A 17,184-nucleotide genomic window follows, 5' to 3' on the forward strand; every position below is an offset into this window, starting at 1 on the left:
TACTTTTTGAGCGATGAGGAGTTGAAAAGACAATGACAGCTGGCTTCAACAACAGGGTCTATTCTTTTACTATAGTGCGTATGTGAGTTCGAAAGAACAGAACACTTCTTTTGATAAAGTAAAATAAAATACAGAAGCTTTCGACACTGTGTGTGTCTCTTCCTCTGCTATGAATACATAATAAGTTACGTATGGAAATCAAGCGCCAAGCTAAATGGTTTCGAGAGGACGTAAATTTATGCGATTACTGACAGCCTACACCGTCAAAAATCGACCATCGGTGAAGGCATCATGAAACGGAAATATGACTGTACCACTAGCGTCCAGCAATGCATAAGACCATGGAAGCTCAATCCATGTGACAAAGTACTCGGAAGGGTAGTCAACAATCTTATTAGACATCCCTAATAAACATCAGCCAGGGATTTAAGGCATTAACAGCGGCCGAACTCTGTACAAACACACAATGTAAGGAGCCCCAGAACTTTGGTTTTCATGGGAGAGTCAAATATCACGAACCGAAACCAGAGGTCTCAACTTGCATGTTGCAATGAATGCCGTAATTAGTCCAGAGAGCAGAAGAACTTGATCACATGGAAGGTTTAATCTCGCCATATTCTATTTCGATCAGATGGGCAAGTGTGGTCTGCTGTCGGAGTGCACTGTGCCAACAACACAGTTCGGAGAAAGTAGGGTTATGGTGTGGAACTGTTTTGTATAATTCTATGCTCCCTACCATCCGCAGTTCTGTGGTACAGACCTCACGTTTCTTTTAAAAGGATAATGCCTAATATCCATACTGCCGGTGCTGTTCGAGGATGATTCATAAACAAATAAAATCCTGTGTATACTCCAGGAGAACAACATACGGTCGGAGGATTCACAAGATAGAGAAAATATAAAAACATCACTACTTAGCGGTCAAGTGAACTTGAGCCACGGTCAGCTCACGTGGGTAAAATGTCCTTCCCGTTCGACTACTTGACTAGTGGCAGCTTAACACGAATGCACAAAGGTTGGAATTTCGCAGAGTTCTGGTTCAAATCAGGACTCTCCAATCAATTCCATTTGATATGAAATTAACTGAAATGTCGGTGAGAGCCAGGCCAATATGTCCCACATTAGTAACTCAACTGCTCATTTGAAAGAATGGAGGGCTATATTCGCTGCAGTCTGTTTTTTGTTAGAGGAAAGCCTATCCAGGAGGTTGGAGTGTGTTACAGCGGCAGTGGGGGGTCGACACACTACTTAAATGAGTGGTAGTGACATTGTGAAACCAACGCGTGTCCCGATACTTGTATATTTTTATGAAGTCCGGTCTTTCAACAAGACGGAACACCACAATACTGCAATCAGTAGGTGCGTGCTTCCCAGACTGAATCGAAAATGAGTCCGATCCCTTGGTTTCCTGTTCGTCGAAGATTACATCATTATAGTTCTGCACGGCTATGCGAAGGATAGAACTAGTAGCAGTGGCATTTGATGCAAGAAAGCAAGTGTATGAGCTTATGCAGCATCAGCCAAAAAAAAAAAAATCACACCATTCCCTCCAAATGCCTGTCCAGTTCCTCCTTAAATTTATTCAACCTATCAACTTCCACAACGACAGATAGAAGTTTGTTCCAGCAATTAACCACCCGCTGGCTAAAGGCAAATTTCCGCACATCTAATCTACATCTGTCTTTTCTTAATTTGAATTTATGCCCCCTTAGGTTCGTAATCTGAACAAGTGGAAGGATCCCATCAGAATTCAGCGTGCTGAACCCATTCAAGGCCTTATACACCTCAATCAGATCACCGCGCAGGTGCCTAGTCTCCAGCCACTGCAATTTGCAGAACTTAAGCCTCTCTTGGTAAGAGGATCCCTTCATTCCCCTCACCAATCTTGTTGCCCTTCTCTGTACATGCTCAAGTAAATCTACATCCTTCCTAAAATGAGGCCTCCAGACCTCTACGCAGTACTCAAGGCGTGGCCTGACCATTGCCTTATACAGAGGGATAATCACCTCCTTTTCCCTGCTAGCAAAATTCCTATATATCATTGACAAAACTCCATGACCTGCCCTGGCAGCCTGTCTGCATTGCTCAGAAAACTTCATATCTGACTGCACAATTACTCCCAGGTCTTTTTCATTTTCTACCACCTTAAGTGTAGTACCACACAGTTGGTACGTTTCTCTGGGGTTACTTCTACCCATATGCAGTACTTTGCATTTGTCAAGGTTAAACTTCAGTTGCCACTTCTTAGCCCATCTGCCCAAATTATCTAGATCCTGTTGCTGTAGCACACTGCCATTACTGTCATTAACAACCCTGCCAACCTTTGTATCATCTGCAAACTTCGACATTAAGCCTGATATAACTTCATCAACATCATTGATAAATATACAAAACAACAGTGGATCTAACACCGAACCCTGTGGGACTCCACTAATAACATTAGTCCAAGAAGAGCAGCACCCATTGATTACTACCCTCTGTCTTCTCTCACTCAACCATCCTTTTATCCATTGTAGCAACTTACTCTTAATACCATCTGCTCCAATTTGTACAATAGTCTTCCATGCGCAACAGTGTCAAAAGCTTTCCTGAAATCCAAATACATGATATCAAAATTATTTTTTGCATCCAGTTCCTTTGTAACCACATCATAATATCCTATCAAATTTGTCAGACAAGACTTTCCCTTAACAAACCCATGCCGTGTTTGAATTATTGCTGCAGTCTTGTCTAGATAATCCTGCAATGCATCTTTAACCAGTGACTCCATTATTTTACCGGGAACAGAAGTTAAACTAACTGGTCTGTAATTACTCGTGTCACCCTTCGATCCCCCTTTGTGAATTGGGGATACATTTGCACATCTCCAGTCCGTGGGGACCTCACCTGAGTCCAAGAATGCTCTCATAATTATGGCTAAAGGTTTGCTTAGTTGCTTTGCCGCCTCCTTTAATATAACTGGATAGATCCCATCCCCACCCCAGGTGCCTTTCTTATGTTTAACTTCAACAATTTCTCCTCCACATTGCTCTCAGTTATTACAAAATCATTAAGCACCCTGCTACAATTTGATAACCTTCTGCCATTTTCAAACCTTAATAACTCCTCATGTGTGAATGTAGATGCAAAATACTCATTCAGTTTGTTTGCTATCTGAGCAGGATCATCAACAGTCGAACCATCGATATCAAGTGGACCAATCAGATTCATCCCCTTCCTTTTAGAGTTTATATAAGTAAAGAAATCCTTGCTGTTTTTCTTAGCATCCTTTGCCAAACATTACTCGTAATCTGCCTTCGCCTGCCTAACCTCCTTTGTGACTTGATTACAGACTAGCTTATATCTGCCATAGGCTTCTGAGTCGCTTGATAATTTATATGCATCCCATGCATTTTTTTTCTCTGTTACGAGTCTCATTAGTTCATTTGATAACCATTTAGGCCTAAACCTTGAACAATATTTCTTAATAGGTATGAAACTTTTAGTAGCTTCCACGATTAATTCCTTGAATGCTTCCCACTTAGAATTTACTGTTGGTAACATCGTCAGTTGGTCTGTTCACATCTATTCTACTACTGTAGAAATTCAAGCAGTTGGCATTAAGAGCAAGTTGCTACAATGAAAAAAGGATGGTTGAGTGGGAGACTCATCGAGGCTCAGCTGCTTTACCGCAGCTGAGCCTCGATGCTAGGTCATTGATACAAAATCAGTTGAAATTCGATTAGATTTTACTTGTAACTCACAGTGTGTTCACTTTCAAGTTAGGAAATTTATTTTTGATTTCCTTTCAGATGGCTATAAAAATTACCTTCAACTTGATACCACGAATATATAGGATATACTGTTCTTCTCTGCTAAAAATTTCGAAGAGTTGCTAATATTATCATGCCAAAAGTTATGCGACTCCTGTAGTTTGGTGTAAAGATCATTCAATAAAATTAATAGCATGTTGTCCAACCTTTGGCCGTAATGGCTGTATCAATGCCTCGTGAAAGAGTTTCTGGTAAAAGGTTGGTGATAATATTGCTACACTCCTCCTTTAACGCATTCGCGAGCTCCACTAATGAAAAGAAGCTGTCTTGGTCTTTCCCTAATTCTGTGTTCCAGTTTATCCCAAAGATGTTCAATTAGATTGAAATCGGAGGTTCTGTGCTGGCACTGACACGTTTTGACGTTATTCTCTTCAAACCACACGTTCACAATCTTTGCTTTGTGACATGGAACGTTGCAATGAGGAAAATATAAGGGACGCCTCCAAAAATTCTCCACAGCATAGGACACCCACAATTATTCACATCATCTTTAATTTCATTAAAGGGTGTAATTTTAAACGCTACAAAAAAAAAAAAAAAAAAAAAAGAAATACCCTGGATATTAAGTTTAGTTTCCTTTAATATGCAGTCGTACTGATGAAGAGCTGGTGTAATTTATATCTAAATATGTGAAGTATGATTTCACATATTTCTCAGAACGGAGTATGGGAATGAGGCGAACATTTTCCCCCTGACTAGTTCCACACCTGGGAAACTGACGTATCTGACAATCTTGTAAATGCTGTACCGCATTACAGATAATTTTAGATTATGCATAAGAATTGCAATTTGTTTGGACAATTTTTTTTTAAAGCTGAAAGATCCTTGGACATAGAAACAACAAGATAAAGTGTAAACATCATAACTATAAAATATTAACGGGGGGGAATATTTTATAGTTATGATGTTCCCTCCTCGTTCTGCTCAGGGAAGGGAACGTACGCCCTCCTGTTTTTATCAGAAGTGCACCTTCCCTATGCACAGCTGGGAATTTTTTGTTTCAGGTTGTCCTAAATGCAACCCGACTTCAAGGAACAGATTAAAGCGTAACATAGCCAGTGAAGCATGTTTTAAGTAACTCAGTGGAAAATAAGACAGCCATAAATAGAACAATATATTACCGTAATTTGCTTTCATGCTGCTAGTATTAAACAGGAAATTGCAGTAGCATTCACAGAGAGCAATCGGAAATGGTAATCACCGAATTCCCTGAGCGCCAATTGTAGTATATCAATAAACATCACTGATTTGGGCATCATTATTTTACTCTGCATTCATGAGCTATAACTGGTTCCTTTTCGACACAACTAGAACATAAACTTTGAGGATTTCTTCGTTTAAATTTCTACATCAAGGTTAACACATTTTTCATAGGTGTTCATTCTCATTTAGTCCAAGGGCCCATGAATCGAACAACCGTCGTGACCAACTACCACGCTGTTGGAAGGGGAAAGGGGAGAAGGTACAGTGGGTAAATTTAATGGTGATGCCACTTTAAAAAGGGGGCTGATTTAATTCTAACAACAAGTGAAATATGTTTGAATGTCATAATGAGGTGTAATTAATTTCCTATTCCTTAGCATGAAAGCAGGTATGGAAGTAGCATCATTTTTACATTTACTAATAGTTTTGCGTTTAATTGCTTTACCATGCATGTTAAGACTAGAAATTGGTGACTGAAAACTACCCCAACTACTTCACGAATAAAATCTTGCAAGTTCAATCATTTTTAAAAATCCTGGTAACAGAATTTACAGCCTCTTATGGGGAAGAAAAGTTTTTTTCCATAACAGGCAGTAACAAGAAAATGACTATCAAATAAGCAAAATGAATAATCTCGGACGATTCTACAATCACATATTTATTCGCTATCGCACTGTCACCTGCAATCCACGTTTTTCTGATTTCTGTACTGCCTGGCCACTTTATTAATACAGCGGACTTTACAAGTTATATAAAAACAATTATGCAATTATGCAATAAAGCAAAAATAAGTAAACTGAAGAGGTCACATGGTGTGTGTGTGTGTGGGAAAGCGCTATAAAGGCGTTTGATCCAATTAGTATAAAAGCCTTCGCCAAAATGGGAAACCACTGGAGGGTACTGTGAACACAAAAACATATTTAAACATCGCTGCTGATCAGTTACATCCTGAAAGGTTGCTGTCTACCCCTATGGACGGAGACGCTTCCGAGATGCCAATGCAGTCATCCACATTCCCAAATGTGTGACAGTGTCGTTTCGGGAAAACGTGGGGCGACTTCATGCATCTATCCTGGCCAGATTAATCCGCGGCTCTCAATCTCATTGAGCATCTGTCGGATGAAGCGGGAAGGCGTATTCTTCAGCACAATCCTATCACTCCCAAGAAATGAGTATAGTATAGTTTGGTTGCATGAATGGTCCCGTGATCCTTGTCACTTTTTGGTACCTTGTTGACGTCAAGTCTCGACGTATTGGAGAGTGATTCGGGCCAACACGCTATTAGCTCAAACTTTTTTTCCCCCTCCCCACTAGGATTATTATTATTTGCATACAGACTTGTCGGAACAATGAGGTCCGTGCCGCTCGCAGTACGCTCGTTATATTTATGATTTTATTTCCCTTCTCCGACTTTGGCTTCGTAAGATTTGTCGTGCTGACATCGCGAAAATTTCCACTTCAGCTGCCTGTCCGACAGCATGTATTTGCGCTTCACAAGGGAACAAAATGCTAGAAAACAAAATGATAAGGAGCAAAAGAAAAGCAACTCCCCACTTTTGTGATGCCTTTGTTGGCATACTTGGGTCACATGTCCTGAAAATATTTATAGAAAAGTTATAATGAAGCATCCCATTTGTGCATCCTCTTCTTGTTATAGTAATAGCCAGCATATGTCTTCGCAGTATGACTTTCTGTCAGTTCGGATCTCTCCAGCACAGATTTTCTAAAAAATCTATGCAAAAAGAAAAAAAAAAACCTCAAATCAATCCGAGCACTGTTCACTTCATGCATGATGTATTTGTTGTATGTTATGTTATGAATAAGTATTTTATTTTCGATTTTCCCCTCCATACGGGCTCCCACTATCTAAGTAAAAAATACGTACTGCCATAGCCTATAGTTTCCCCTTAACTAAAAAAAAAAAAAAATTCTTGGATAATTTAAGATCTCTTTTTGGGAGCCACTCTGAATTTGAATTATCCAAGTTTCTCTGTGCTTGTTTACCTCGTTAGAGTATCGGAGTCTCGTTCTATTTTCCGTGAATTCATAAACAGGAAACAAATATCATTTTACAATTACGTTGATGTCGTCCTTTCATCCTACTGGAGTGAAACAATAACGGAGGATCAGAAAGCAATTACTCTCCACGAGCTCTCCGCCGTCTTATAATTATCCTTTTTCGACATTAGTTATATTACACAAAAAGTGGCGCATTCCTAAAAATTATCTCACTCCGCACCAGAAGAATAATGGAACTGCAAAAACTTCCCATTCCTCCATTGCTGCAGCGCCACAATATACTACTGACGTTTGCAACATCATCATTACAAGCCTTCCTGGAAAGAAAGGGCCTCCCATCCATAGAGACCAGGGGTCGGCAACCTGCGGCTCTTTAACTTTTACCTCATATGAAGAATAATTTGAAATGGAGTTGAGAGGACTTAAAAATCAAGGCCATGTGCAGTGCAAGACTAAAATGCCTTAAAACAGAAATTGAGAATTTGGATAGGCAAAAGGCTGCTGCTCTTTTGCAATTCTACACAAATGGACGGCGATAGATGAGTTGAAAAGGCAAGACCAAATTGTGTTCGATACGTGGCTTATCGGACACGTATATAAATTTGAAAATATTTGCGTTTGGACTTCTCAGTTTTTGGTTTGACGAATTTCTGCGGGCAAGATTTTCGAACAGAACTATATTAAAAATAAATCAAGGACCCGTCTGAATAATGCGAGTCTCTCAGCATATCGGCATACTCGCCTGATGTTGAGAGACTCGCTCAAGATGTTCAGCAGCAAAAGTCATATTGATTCGTACCTAATTGGATGTTTGTTACGTTTTTTCAGTATTAATATATAATATTTCAAAAAAAATTTATTTATTTTTTTTTTTTTAATAAAACACCTTTCCACTCGATTCCATTTCTTAAACCTCCTCCTTCCTCCCGGCTTGAGCTGAGGTTCGGCTCTTCGGATTGTCTTTTTTTTTTTTTTTTAATTAGATCAAAAATGGCTCTTCACTCAAAAAAGGTTGCCGACCCCTGATACCCACGAACCAGGTAGTCACCTAGACCCTAGAGGACCAAGTTCGAGGGAAAAAAAATCGAGTTTAAAAACAATTAGGCCTGACGTAGCCCAGTGGTCAGGAGCGAGAGTGCATAGCACGCGTTCCTTGAGTGGACTGGGATTCAAAGCCCGTGACTACTAAATATGATAAATATTTGTATTGACGATTTATTGTAAACTGTACTGACTTGGTTGTCGTGCCGGAGTATAAACAGAAAAAATAATAATAATAATAATTAAAATGAAAATATTTTAAAAAATTAATGATATCATTGTTTCAATTCTTTTGCGGGTGGAAAGGGAATGTGAAAATTACTTCCTCTGTCTCTAAAAATGTATTAATATTTCAAATCTTTTATTTACTGCGAAGGTAAATATTTTAGCAAACTGGATTGTGAGTTGTGACGTCAAGGCAACCCACTGAAGTTTTGATAAGCAATAACTCAGCTATAATAATTCAAATTAAATTAAATTTAAGAAACTTGAACCATGAAATAGAATATAGCAAAATAATTAATGCTATTTATAGAGTTGTAGGTAAGCAAAGATGCTATTCTGCTCCTATAAGGCTGTCTATACCAAAAAAAAAAAAAAAAAAAAATATAGAATACTACATATAATAATCTAAAGAAAAGAAAAGGAAAATAACCAAAGCAACGCTCACCCTCGGCTGAGGGGGGGGGGCGAAGCAAGACCCCTCGCACAAAGAGAAACGTCTCCATACCCTGAAGAACAGGCACAACTAAAATGAAAATAAAACAAAGAGAAACGAAGATCCCACAACCAGTATCTCTTCAAGGCCACCCAGCACTTTCGAAATCCGAAAAGACTACCTTTTGGGCTCTGTTTCATTTTGTGGTTTTTGTTGTTGTATTGCTCCGTGTATACTCTCTGTAAATTGCGTGTGTTCTGTGTCGATTTTCTGTTTGCTGGACCAAAACCGATGCTAGCCTCGCCTGAGACCGACTAATTCAGCCATGTTGTGAAAAAACCCCATGAATATTCTTCACGTCATCGAAGGGAGACTCGAACACAGTTGCTTCCACCAGGTGTGGGGAGGACGGCAATCCTACCAACTGTGCTACTCATGAAGGTTTTGTGGTTTTTAGTTGCATTCGTGTGTGTCCGCATGCTAAGCTCGAGGTTCCCAAACTTTCTTGGTTCACGGCGCCCCTAGTGTCTGTAATTTTTTCACGGTGCCAAGCCCTACAGGAAAAACCACAAAATTCCCACCCACTTCTCACACAAATCAGATCACAGTTATGTCACCTCAATAAAAATAAGCTGACTGTCACGTTCTGCTGGATACCCAGTCACGTTAGAATTCCAGGAAACGAATGTGCAGACGAAGCAGCAAAACACCCTGCTTGCTTCGATCCCATCCCAGTTCCTTTTTCTGATTACAAGCCAATCATGCGGAGGATATGTACAGAGGTGTGGACTGAAAAGTGGCATAATCAGATATCAAACAAACTCCTTGAAATAAAACAAAACCCACAGCTATGGAGATCTAGTTCCCGATTAAACAGGCACGAAGAGGTCGTGCTTGCAAGAGTACGAATTGGCCATACGCACCTAACGCATCTTTTTTTACTGCTAGGAGAAGAGCCTCCTCTCTGCTCGCATTGCAGTTCCATTCTTACAGTAAAACATTATTATTGAATGTGCACACTGTGATTCAGCTAGAATTGAATGTTTCAGATCTTTAATCGACTCACAAAAACCCTTGCAACTAGCTCATATACTTGGAGATGATGCCAATCTATCAGAGCTGTTTAAATATCTAAAAATGATAAACCTATATAGTCACTTCTAGAACAATTCCTTTCATATATTGACCAACAATTTTAAGTTATAGCAGCCCTTGCGCCAATAAATTCTACTTCAACAACAACAATACCTAACAGTTCCGCTTATTAAGTAGTTAGGTCCAAACAACTTAATAAATAATGTTGAATCTGTGAACTACCTAGAGCTAATAGTTCGCGCGGTGTCCGACAGATGTCGAGTATCCTTATGTTTCCATCGAAATTTTAAAATAACCCGCGGCGCCCACTGTCAGTTCGCTGCGGCGAGCTGGGACGCCGCGGAGCACAGTTTGGGAACCGCTGGCCTATTGTGTTCTTGTTAGTCCGCATGTGTAACAGGATACTCCCAGTGGTCGGATTTTCATGAAATTTTGTATTTAGGCTTTAAAAATCTGTCGAGCCAAAGCAAATCTCATTAAAATCAGAAAAATATAAATCCGACAAGTGTATATATATATATATATATATATATATTTGTCTCCTTTGTACTGAATTTATGCCCCTATCCTAGTGCTGTGATGGGCTTGCTGTAGTTGCAATAAATGAAAATTTATTTAATGTAATTTTAATGCAATATTGTTAGCTTTAGACAGTCTGCCCTTGATTCGTGTATGTTGTTATGCAAGACTCGTGAATGTGGTGTAGCTTGTGAAGAAATATATATGTATAGAGAGAAAACAGACTTTAAAAAAAGCAATACGGGAGGAGAATAATAAGTATTATACAGTTCTAATTAAACTAAATGGCAAAATTTACAGAACGTAAACATATAGTTTTATTAAGTATTCTATCATGTTATAATTTTAATAATTAATTGATGAGGAGATAACTATATTTACTTTTCATTTCTATTAATCACAAAAAAAAAAAAAAAAAAAAAAAATTTCTGTACCAGGTACGTAATGTGTGTCCTGTCGCTAGCATATTCAACATGTTTTATATTCAAGAGTGATTGGCAGTCGTTAGAAACGTTTTAATTTTCAGATATTAATAAAATTCATGGATAATTATGTAACGATGTTTTTATTTTATTAATAATAATTACATATCGGTTACTGAAAGTATTGGTCTGTGATGACTAAAGTAGGATACATAATTTTTACATTTAAGAGATTTTAGCTCAAGACTAAATATATAATCTATAGTTGTTCCATTACGTATAGTATTTATCGAAAGATCTGATGACATGTCCAAGTTGAAGAATGTTTACATAAATGTGCAGACCTCTTTTCCAGCCTCAGAGTTTAATTGTAAAGAAAAAAAAATATATATATACATTCAATCTGAAAACACCTGATGACTTGAAACGAGATGCGTTTTCGAGTTAACTCATTTCCCAGTTTCCGAAAGTTTTTTGTATCTTAAAACAAACCTTAATATTTATGTTTCTAAATTCCTTAGCTTTCCAACGATATGCTATATGTCCACATTATCCCGTTTATTACATGAGAAAATTTCCTCGATCACATGTTTATATTTTCCACTATCCTAGAAAAACTACTGCAATTTTCAGAAGTTTGAAAGTTTTTCCTCTACTATAGAGTTAAGATGACGCTCCGTGCAAAATTTCATTGAATTAGTCCAGCAGAAGATAAATTATTGTTGCCATCAAACAAGTATGATTGCAACAATACAAGTTAAAATAATTCGCTTCTGGCGAACTGAAGATGGCGTCACTTCCGTAACACTTTTCGCATGACGGTTTTTCGTTACAAAATTTTTGGAATAACGTCAGTAAAAATGTTTTAACGTCAAAAAATAATTTTAAAAAAATAATTCAAAAAATAAATAAATAAAATAATTAAAACGCAGTAGGTGTCACCACTGAGTAACTAATTGTAACGCATTACGCTCGTTCTTTGGGTCGCAGGAGTATATATATCTCTTTGGGCGAGGAGTCGTGTGTTTGCTTCCCCGAGGTTGTTTGTTTTGGTGCTTCTTTTCATTTTCTATATACAGTGTATTATATATTTTTATTTTATCCTTTTTTTTTAAATCTGGTACGATGGTGGTTAGATTACAAGAAGTATAATAGTTTTACCTTGCCTTACCCACACAACCCAATCAACAGCATTAATTACGTTGCTATATTTATTTCGCGGTTTCAAGCATTTCTTAAATTTAATTTAATTTAAAATGATAGAACCATGTTTTCGTTCCCCAGAATAAATCGTTGCGATTACTCAGTCGCTCAACAAAATGTTTCCCAGTTTTCTAAAAACTTTAAGCCTACATTTGCCCTTGGGGTTTTTGTGGAAAGGAGGGACGCTGATATTAAAGTTCACCTAGGGTCATCCCTGCTGGAAAGTGTTCTCGCAGATAAAAATTCTACAAACAAGAATTTACTCTGACACCAACGCCTACATCACCGGTTCTCATCCCTCCATTCCGATAGCAATATAGAAAATATTTTCAGACAAAATGAGAGCAAAGCCTGTTATATGAATGAACGAAAGGGGGGGGGGGAACCATACACACGCATGAAGTATTAAGACAACGCGAGATAGCAGAATATTGGCTACGTTACAAGGCACTTTTGTTCAGGGTCATTGTTATTATTTACACTGAGCCTGAGAAGAGCCCGTCATAGCTTAGATCCTACAAACTTGTTCGCTGTTCCGCATATAGGAAGTCTTCCAATAGGTATGAACTGTCAAGAGCAATATTTAAATAAAAACTTCTTTAGCGGAACTTGAGGTAATCCAGTGGTCAGCGCGGTGCATTTGTTCGAGTCCGCATGACTGCTAAATATACGGTAAATTTGTATTCACTGTAAAAATGATTAATTGTAAACTCTTCAGATTTATAAGGTGGCACCGAAGTATAAAAAGGAAAAAATAAACACCCACAGTCCGACAATTAATATCCGAACAAAAAAGAATATCTGAACTTTTTCCAGATTTTACAATACAAAGTAAATCGTGTGAAATCTGAAATTTTACGTGGTATTTCGTTGGCACCGTACTGAAAGACGGTGCCAACGAAATACCACGTTAATAAGCTTCGTATCACATAAGTCCGATGAAATATCACACATCACAGAGAAAAACTATTATTGCGCGTTTATATTTTGCAACGAGACTACCATAGCACATGACGGCCAATTCATTATAACGTTTTCAAGAAGAATGGCAAAATAAAAAATAATAAAAGGAGAAAAACGGAGTTTCTGAAAAAACACGGAGACTTTGTCAACAACGGAGAAGAGTCAAATCGATTAAAAAAGATGGAGTCCCGAGAGTTGGCTTCATAATGCCTTTCCTTCAGAATCGTGCAACTCGACTCCAAATTTGTGGAGGGAATGCGCAAGCAAGGGTTAACGAATAGCGATTCCCCCCCCCCCCCACCCCGGCGGGGTCATTGGGAGATTACCGTTATGAGCAATGCAAATCTCGCCCACACAATTCATTCCATGTTATCCTGCATCAAGTATGGACTTGTCTCAAGCAATTTGGGCTAAAAATCAAGCCATCTTAACACTACTAGTTCCTGGTTACTGAAAGAGCCAAAATGAAAATCAAAGCTTTGTTCACTTTGCTATACTGTTCACAACGTTGAACCATGGCCCGTGCGGACTCTATGCAGTTTCTGTGGGTCCTACAGTTCAGCAGAAACTTAGGGAAACACCTCTGTTTTTTTTTTTTTTTTTTTGTTAGTACAGCAAAACCTGGATTTTTTTTATTGTACAACCTTCTCTCATCGGACAGAAACATGCTTTAGCTTGTCTGTTGAATTGCTTCAGATGAGTGGGAAATTGAAATCAGTTGCATGTTCTCCCATCTCATACTCTGGTTCTCCTGAATTGTTTTCATAAATAATGTCTTCTTATCTAAACTATGTTCAATTCGAGCAACCTTTTCACCTTCTAGAGTACCTATCTTTATCCTTATTTATTATTATTATTATTTTTTTAAACTTGGTTAATACATACATGCGTGCGTGCACACATGTACAGACTAGTGACGGATGGATATACTCTAAATAATTGAGTATGCCCATCACTAGTCTCGATTATATTCTATAAATATTGAACTCAATTTGCATATAATCAATTATATGGTAACCTGAGAGAGAGAGAGAGAGAGAGAGAGAGAGAGAGAGAGAGAGAGAGAGAGAGAGAGAGAGAGAGAGAGAGAGAGATCGAATGGAAAGAATGCTACATCGGTCGCTTCATTTTCTTTTTCCCCTCTCTTCTTCTTTGAATGCTGATTTACATATAACCGATTATGATCATTAGATTATGCCCATCACTAGTAATATACAAAGCAACATGCACTTGATATACATTTAGCTAAGATATTTTATATGGCAGTGCTTATATAAGAACATCCGGCTTTTTGTAAAACTGAGGACTGTAATTATTATCAGATTTCAAATTGTTCCCTTGGGAAGTCAGAGAATGAAATGGTGAACAAAGACTCCCATATTTCGCGTGCCTGTCATCATTTTTCTAAAGATTGCTAACAGGATTTCCTGTTGCCCAGTATTGTACCGCATGCTTTAGAACGATGGAAGTTAGTCTTCCTAGTCCTGATTATGCTGAAGTGGTTTTCATACAATTGCCAATTTCATAAGCACACAACCTTTATCTGAATTAAGTAAATATTCTTAACTGGATGAGTATTTATTGCAGGCTAGATATGAACAGAACAGACGAAAAATTGTGATGCTGTAAAAGGTTATCAGCGACATGTAGCGCGACAAATTAATCTTCACAACTGCTACTTTCTTCAAAGAGGAGGCTTGAGAAAGGGGTTTGTACAGCGAAGTTTGGTTTCAAGAAACTAAGCTGATATCTCACCCCCTCCAACGTCTATATTTCACAAAGTAACCTATGAACAGAAACATGTTATAGCTCCTGTTTTTAAAGCTGCTGTGCTAAGTTGGACCATAAAGTAAGAGATAAACAGATAAAGTGTGTATTTTCAGCAAAATCGCTGGGATGGATTCTCAGAGAAATCCGTTCTCATTGGCTTCATTTCTCATGGCACTTACTAAAGAATTTTCTATTGGTTCGTTTTCTGTCAGAAATTTCCTGGCAGCAAATAAACTAATAGAAAAATAGAATATTAACACTTTGTCATTAATGGGAGAGCACGATGTCCTTAATAGTAAGAAAATAAGATGTTTTTTTGCTCAAGGTAAAAGATCCGTGACCTACTTGAAGCTTGTGGGGTTGTTGCCATAAAGATGACTTTAGAAAAGAAGGCCGATGAAAACCATTAGGATGTTCTTTCATTATTAGAAATTACCGAGCACGTCGCTAGAAATAAACTAACAGTAAGGATGGAATTTATTAAAAATAACGAACTGAATTAAAATTCGTGTGACCTAATAGAAAAGTTAGGTCTAAATGCCATTGAACTATAATTACAAGGACACGTAACTGGAAGTTGGCCAGGATGCACAGCACGAATACTAAAAATACTCAAAGGCAATAATAGATTTATCATATGTCCTTTAGAGAGATTTTGAAAGAAACAGCAGTGCTTCTGCAAAACGCATCCTTGACCTCATCATCTGAGTCAAACCACAGCTTTATATACTTTCATTTAATTTCTTGAAACACTGAAGGTGGACTATAATGGTGTCTGAACCCTCTTGAACTTTAAATGTTTCAGTTATTACTGATGAAGTGTCCACTGTAAGTCCTGAGGTTCTGCCGCTTTTCACTCGTTTGGGAAGGTCCGCTTCCCAAGTTCCACCATAGACCGGAAAAAATTTCTGAAGGCCTCTCCAAGAGAGCTAAAATTAGTAAATCTCAGGCGGAAGGAGTAAGTGTACCTCTCCTCACCCCCCTCCCGATTTACGGATCGATCTATAATGCAAATCGGTGCGTGAACATAACCAATCTACACACGTTACACAGGGCCTATTTTGCGGCATAGCCAAAAGTAAATGGCGGTTTGATACTGTTCTACCAGCCTACCCAAAGACAGCAAACATGTACCCACATGCTTCAAAGCTTTTCCACTTCAGTGGCAAGCATTTACGGTAACTGTTTCAATCTAACTTTCCTTTCAGCACTTCTTTCTAGATAATAATAAATGTCGCTCAAATATTCACCCAATTTTAGAGGAAGGCATGCAGATCCTTTTTCAGCACAAAAAATAATCAGACAAGGACAGCCTATTTCTTTGAAAATGTCTAATATTATATCGCGTTTTCCTCCATTCTAAAACTGAAAAATTACATCTATTACAGTGCACAAGGAGACATGTTACTCACACCCTAGTTTAATACACGGAATATCTTGGTATCTCTACACAATATTCTTTTGGCATCTTACTGAAGGACACTAAATAAAATTTAGATTCGCGCCGCCAGGTGGGCAGGAGCAGCAGTGCACATGCGTCCTGATTAGACCGGGGTTCGAGCCCGTGACCACCAAATACGGAAGATGCGGAAAGGTCATGTGTTTTTGTAAAGGGCGGCTCCTAGAACGCGAGTTCATCTCCGCCTCGTATCTCTGAAGAACAGTATCACTACAAACGGGCCAGATATGTGAGTGACGTAGGTTTGTGTGTATTATGTGTGTGTGTGTGTGTGTGTGTTCTGTTATGGCCTCTTGGCTACCCAGAAGCATCAGTCACCTGGACAGATGATTCTGGGTACTCGTCCAGATGATTCTGGGTACAGTCCCAATAGAGCACGTACTGTCTCGATACGAGACTCTGAACCACCTGATGTTGCCAAAAGGTGGGCCAGATTTCTCTGGGGGCTCACTCCAGAGAGGGGGAAAAAGGAACACCGCATATCCCCGGAGCAATATGGCCTTAGTTGCTAATGCTCCTAAAAACCAAATAACAAACAAACAGATTCGTGCCACACATAAGATAAAAAAAATGTATTTAGTAGTCACGTGGGCTGAGCCACAGTCACTGATCTTCGTTTCACATATTTTATACACCAGGCTAGCACACCTGACAGCCATTCTGTTAATTAAAAATGAATAATAACAAAATTAAGCAGCAATTTGCGGAATTATTTTAAAAATTATGAATTTAAAGCGAAATCATTGTTTTTTTTTCTGTTCACAGCTACACTGGCATTTGCCAAAACTTTCTTATTTCCAACGTTTCATTCTTATCTGTTTTATTTTGTCATAGTAGCCAGAGTATTGGCGATTCGATAAACTTAGAGGAAGGAGAAATGAAATGATCTTAATATTTCAGTTTTAGAACAGAAAGACGAAATTAAAATGGTGGTGAATTTGTCCATGCTGGAATATTTTTGCTGAACACCTCTCTAATCATACTACGTTAACTTCAACTCTTAAAGAAGAGGGGGTGGGG

At 38.4% G+C, this 17,184-nt stretch overlaps 1 protein-coding gene across 1 annotated transcript in view; it reads left to right on the plus strand.

Moving 5' to 3' along the window:
• The window catches only part of LOC150080959 (adenylate cyclase type 2-like), a 227,757-nt gene that overhangs the window by 40,124 nt on the left and 170,449 nt on the right, over positions 1 to 17,184 (plus strand). The window lies entirely within an intron of this gene.

The sequence above is a fragment of the Mastigoproctus giganteus genome, chromosome 9 (genome assembly GCF_048544385.1).
Source record: "Mastigoproctus giganteus isolate SK-2022 chromosome 9, ASM4854438v1, whole genome shotgun sequence".
NCBI classification, from domain to species: Eukaryota; Metazoa; Arthropoda; class Arachnida; order Uropygi; family Thelyphonidae; genus Mastigoproctus; species Mastigoproctus giganteus.